At 51.5% G+C, this 6,000-nt stretch overlaps 1 protein-coding gene across 1 annotated transcript in view; it reads left to right on the top strand.

The window, feature by feature from the left end:
- The first annotated feature begins 2,819 nt into the window (after window positions 1–2,819).
- HPCAL1 (hippocalcin like 1) overlaps window positions 2,820–6,000 on the top strand; it is a 66,155-nt gene continuing 62,974 nt past the window's right edge. Inside the window, exon 1 of the mRNA XM_065631128.1 lies at window positions 2,820–3,070. The gene's annotated coding sequence lies outside the window, so the exon portion shown is untranslated. The remainder of the gene's footprint in view (window positions 3,071–6,000) is intronic.

Genomic DNA, 6,000 nt, shown 5'->3' with positions numbered 1-6,000 from the left:
AAAGAAAAATCAAACAAAAGGTGAGATCCGAGAGCAGCCATGGATTTAAGTTTGGGAAGGCCCACGCTAGGTCATCATGGGAGTATTACAGATAGGCTTAATGAACTAGGCTATCAAAATAAGAACTTCAGATAAGCCACATACACCCAGAGGGCCCAATCTTGCAAATATGCCTACTTTCACAGGACATTAAGTTCCTGCAGTAATATGCTCAAGTACACACTTAAGTGCATAATATGAGAGAGTAACTGCCTACATATGGATCTTAACTTGCAAGTGCAGGGCTTGACTGTTTTCACGTGGCAATGTTCTCTGAAGAGGAGAGCAGAGCTGGGAGGCTGCAGAGCGGGAGCAGCAAACTCATTGCAGGAATGCATCTGCAGCTTCTTTTTATCTCGGATTGTTTGTGAGCAGCCAAAGACTTTCTAAGGTCAGCCTTCCTTGTTTCCCAATGGGTTTCTGTAACTCAGGAATTGCTCATTATATAGCATTAATACTCAAAATCATCTGAAACGTTTGCGGTGGTTTTTTGGTTGGTTATCTATCTGAACTGCACCACCTTATACCTAGTCACAGCCGGAAAGGTGCAGTTCTTAAAGAAATAAGTTGGGTATAAATGATAGTAATGCCTCATTTGGTTCTTGTGTGTTCCCCAATAACTGCTGAACCCAGATTTATTTCCAGTACTTATGCGATTTATCATGGGAAAATATACAGAATACTGGAGGGCTTGAAGAAAAGAGCAGCCATGGGCACTTCTCAAGTAAGTACCCATCAATCATGAAACATCTGTGAGTCTCCCAGCATAGGCAGCTCTGGAAACATTCGAGCACGGTGCTGAGTGGGGGCAGTGCAGCACAGGGACACCCACCTGAGTATCACCCCAAACTGAGGGCAGGGCGCTCACAGCCGCCAAGCCCCATGGAACCAAGGCAACCCTGTGAGGAACCGCTGCAGCCCCCAGCCACAGCTGCAGGTCCCACCTCTCCACCTGCGCGTTGCAGGACACGGGGCAGCACCGTGCAGAGGAAAACCTGCTGCTGGGTGAATCCATGTTAAAAATGAAAGCGGGATTGAGTGCCATAGACTGCCTCGCCTCGTCTCACCAGAGGGCTGTAAGTCTCAGCACAGGCCTCAAGCAGGTACTTGCTCAGTTGTCACCTATTCCTGGGTGGAGTTGTCACCCGCGCCACCGCCCTCCCTGGCAGAGCAGCCGGAGAGGCATGGTGGGAGCCGCCACCCCATCCCCACGGCCACTGCGCTTACGTGGGCAAAGCTCGGGCAGGGGAGGGTTTGTGGGGAAATCAAGGGGATTACTCGCATGTAATCATCTCCTGCAAGGAAAACCCAGCTCCAAGTATGTGAGGCTGGCAGCGATGGTGGTTGCATACAGTTTTCCATTATATGTTGCTTGTCGAGTTGCTTCTGGTTTTAACTGTTCAGGTTCTTTAGTTTCTAAGCTTGTTCTTTGCCTTGGGCTGACATTTTTACTATCTTTTTTTTAAGCTGGCAGAATGGCTGAACTATTTCTGAAAGGCTTTGGAGAAAATGGTTATTGTTGATAACAGTTTCATCTCTTTGCATCTATGTATTCAGTTTCAATGTATTCAAGCTTTGGACTATATGTAAAAGGTTGGTGCTGCTTTTTTTTTTTTCTGTCCTTATAAAAATCTGCTGGACTTAGTGCAGAGATAAGCTTTGAAAAACTGCTGCTTTGGTGGTGGTGGTGGGATTTTTCTGTTTGTTCCTGCCCCCGCTTGCCTCCCAAGGTTTGTCGCTGAAATCTTTTAAGTATCTTTTCCCTGGTGTGGCCTTGATTTCAGCTTTATTCAGTTCTTATCTTGCGACTGCACCGAATGTGCTCACTTAGTCTCCTATAATGGGAGGCAGAGTGAAAGCTACCGATAAGGCACGGTGGCAACTATATTAAATTCTCCCTGTATTTTTGACTTGAAAATGTGCTAGGCATGAGCTAGGGTGGGGTGGGCAGGAAATATCCTAACGGGAAGATTCACTTCTTTGTCTGTGCTGTAGGCCGTATTTCTGAGCAACGCTTCCTATTACCTCCCTCGGGAAGCAGATTAGCAGCAATCCCTAAATGCCCTCCATTTTGTGATGGGGTACACGGGTAAACAGTCCAAGTTCACGTCTCGCACAGAACCGCCTGTGCTTGTCTCTAGCCGGGTGGGGCTACACCCAGCCACAGACTCAGTTTACGGTACCAAATTTACCTGCACCACATGCACCTGTACCGCTGTCAGCCTTGCTGGGGGACACTTTGGGTGGCGGGGGGGCTCGTCCGCATCCTCCTGCTCAGTAAGGCGGCGTGGGGTGTGTTGTGAGGCTGCTGCGCTCGCTGCCAGCGGCCGCTCCGCGCACCGAAAACTTGCCACCTCCAGCCGCGCTGGTGTGAGCTGCTGCCGCGGGAGTCCTGCTCCATCGTTTATTTCCTTTGGGATTTAAAAAAAAAAAAAGGGGGGGGGAGGAAAAAAAGGAAAAATAAAAGCAAACACGAAAAATCCAAACTTTTTTGCACCCCCTCCGCATGCCCACGTTGCGGACGAGGCCGGCGGCGATGCCGGCGGGGCGGTCGCACCCCACCCGCGGGCGCGCAGCCCCGTGGGGCCGCCCCTCCGCGCTGCCCCGCACTTCCTGCCCGGCGGCGGCCCGGGGAGGCGGGCAGGGCGATACCAAGTGGCCCGGCTGGGCGGGAGCGCCGGCGGCGGCGGCGGCCGGGCCGCCCCTGCGCGGGGCTCGGCGCTGCGCACGCCGCGGGGCGGCCGCGGAGCAGCGGCGCGGTGCGCTCCGCCCCCCGGCGCGCCCGCTGCCCCACCGGGGAAGTTGAGCTGCGTCCCTCGCTCTCCCCAGTCCCTCGGCGACGGCTCCTTCCTCCCCCTCCCTCCAATGCGCCTCCCGCTCATTTCCTCTTTTCCTCCCCGCTCGCCGCCGCTCCGCAGGCGCGCGGCTCGTCCGGGCGCCGCCGCGGAGTTGTAGCTCCCAGGAAGCCGCCGCGCCCCCGCCCAGCCGCCGCCGCTCCCAGACCGCCGGGGGACCGCGCTCCGCCAGCCGGGTAAGGGGCTGGGGCTGCCCCGCTGCCGCCCGCGGAAACTTCGGCGGGGCTGCGGGAGAGCCGCGCTGCGCTCTCCTGCCGCGGGGACCGGAGAGGAGAGGCGCTGGGGTGGGGGGGTTGGAGTGCTTTCCGGATTTTGTGAGGGGTATTTTTGGGGAGCGAGGGTTGGAAAGACCCCGGCTGGGTTGCGGCCGCGGTGCGCTCTTCGCATCTCTTACAGCTCCGCCGGCTGCGGAGCGGAGCGGGCGCCCCCTTCGCCGTCGGGGGATGCGGAGCGGATCCCTCCGGCTCCGTCGCCGCGGGGCTGCGGTGGCAGCGCCCGTCTCGCCCCGAGCAATGGGGAGTGCCTGCGCTTTCCCCTGCGCTCGGAAAAAAATATATATGTGCGTATTTGTACGTCTTTTTCTCTCTATGTGTATATCTGTACGTATACATGTGCGTGTACCTATACACATGCAGCCCGCGTGTGTATCGGGGGTGTGTGTGAGTCTCGCCTGATGCTGAAGGGAGTTACGCAGCTCTCCTTTATGGTGGTTAATGGTTTACTCGGCGAAGTTCCCGCCGCATGAATGTTGCAGAGCGCTTTGAGTCAACTCCTTCAGATCCGGACTTCCTATTTGCCACCTTCCCAAACGGCCTCTGAAAGATGCTGGCATTTGCCCCTGGCAAATAGGCTTTTTTGGCTGTCTCCTCCCATGGGAGATGTCCGGGGCCGTGCTGGACGCCAGATGATTGTAGCCGAGGTCACCCCAGTCCCCTAAACCCAGGGTAAGGGGGGAACACCCAGCTCCTGGGAGGTCGTGGCAGCAAAGGCGTGTGCCAGCCATGGTTTGCATTGGGCTGCCTGAGGACCCGCCGCAGCGCAGGGCTCTGGTGTGCAATAGCTGCTAGAGTGCTGAAAATCGCAAGAAATAGGAGATAAAACAAGGCAAGTGGGTTCATAAATGAGTTTCCATGCAAATAAGTTTCTGCTTGGTTTGGGAAAAGGTCGTGTAATGCATCATCTGGAATGAAAAGGTTTGCTGAGAAAAACAGCTGGGTGTTCAGTAGGTCTGTGTCTGCTGCTTGCAGCTGGGTATTTTGTAACTTTATGACAAAATCCTGAGTTTTTTCACAGACATACTTATAGGCAAGTGCTGGAACTTTGCGTTATTCTGTAATCCAATTCACAAGTGAAAAAATCTGGTAGGGATGTTGAATTTTCTCTGAAGGAAGGAAAGGAGGAATGAATTACTCCCTCCCCAAAATATTCTGCAGTTTTTCCAATAGGAACCATTTATTATGGGTTCATGTTCAAAAGGTCTTCCTGTCTGTGGAACTCGAGCAAAGACCAGGAGACTATTTCAGCAGCCCACTGGTGTGGTAATGCTGTCTTGTGTGGAGTCCCACCAGCATCATCGGTGCTTCCCACAGCAGCCAGGGAGCAGAGCCGGAGAGGAGCCCATGTGGGGCCCTGACTGCTTGGGGGACAAGTATCCACCTCGCTTCTGGTGCCTCGGCTCTTCTCAGGTGCTTGGATTGGGAGCCCTTTGATTCAGGCAAAAGGATCTTACAACTGCATGTATTTGATTTGATCTAGTGTGGTGAGGCTCGGGGAAAAAGGCAGATTATCTCCACACATCTTCCCTTAGGTCAGGTGGGGAGATGCTGGCCAGCCAGCTTCTTCCTGACATCTATTTTCTGTCTTTTCTTTGTTTCTTGCTTTAAATTTAGGGTTTCTCTGTGTAGAGATGGAAGTGTAGGAAACTAGGAGGAAAAAAAGCACGTGCCGCTGTAGAGTGGCTGTCGCAACGCTGGCAGCAGCTCTGCTGAGGAGTCAGCTACGCTGGCAAAGAAAGTACTTTTTGTTGGCATGGCTTAGCCCATTCAGGCAACTGCAATGGTGAGAGGAGTTCTGCCAGCTGCAGGAGTGGGGTTTGCTCTTGCGGCTGGGTGCTTGCACCAGCAGGAACTTGTGCAAGTGTAGACAAACCTTTTGAGTTCTCAGATGAGGCTGTCGCTGTGTAGGTGCAGGCGATGCCTTGCTCGCTGTGTGTCGCAGCTGGCACCATGGTTCTGCTGCCCGAGCTCATGGGCATGGCAACAGCATGGACCAGTTGTTGAGAGCTGATGATAGAGATTACTTTGTAGACTAAGCAACATTAAAGTTGGATTATGACTCTGGGGGAAAAAAAAAAAAAAAGGAAAAAAAAGAAAGCATGTGATCTGTGATTAGAAATGGTTGCAATTAAAAATACTCATGCAACATGATTTTATTTTTCTTTCGAGCAAGACAGTATTCTTTTGAGTCAATTACTTTGATGAGAGACAAGAATGCTGGTAGGCCAAGGGGGCAATCTGAAATAAAATTCTGTATTTTTTTTCCCTTGCTTTTAGTGACACAAGACTGTTAGGAATGAGGTTGTGCTGTCTGCGTATGCAAGATGCAGTGATACTCATGAGAGGAGGGTCTCACGCTTTTCCAAAGAACTGCTGGTCTTTCCAACAAGCATGACTTTTAGGTCAGATTCAGTGACAAATGCAATAGTGAATGGAAGAAAAACAGACTTTGTTTTTTCTTTTCTCAAATGTGCTTTTCCTCATGTTCCTAGAATGCTTCCCATAATGTCTGTGTGTGGGATCAGTTTCTTTGTCTGTTTTTTGTATTAGAAGATAGTTTGTGTCGAACTTCAGCATCTTCAGGGGGCTTAGCTCAGACTGAAGTTAAATTTATTTTAGCAAGAGGTGATTTATCTTAGCTCATGTTGACTGTATTACTGTATTGTGTGGGATCTTACCCATGAATGGTGGAAGGATTTGCTCTAGAAAAATTATTGGGTTTTAGCTTTTATGATCAGAAAATGTTTTAAATCAATGCCTGAAATTTCTGTTGTTCCAATAATTCTCTACCATCCTGAGAATATGATAAATGCAAACAATTATCTTCACTT

This window comes from Caloenas nicobarica, chromosome 3 (genome assembly GCF_036013445.1).
Source record: "Caloenas nicobarica isolate bCalNic1 chromosome 3, bCalNic1.hap1, whole genome shotgun sequence".
Taxonomy (NCBI): domain Eukaryota; kingdom Metazoa; phylum Chordata; class Aves; order Columbiformes; family Columbidae; genus Caloenas; species Caloenas nicobarica.
Note: the sequence above shows the minus strand (reverse complement) of the source record. Positions and strands in the feature narration are given on the sequence as shown.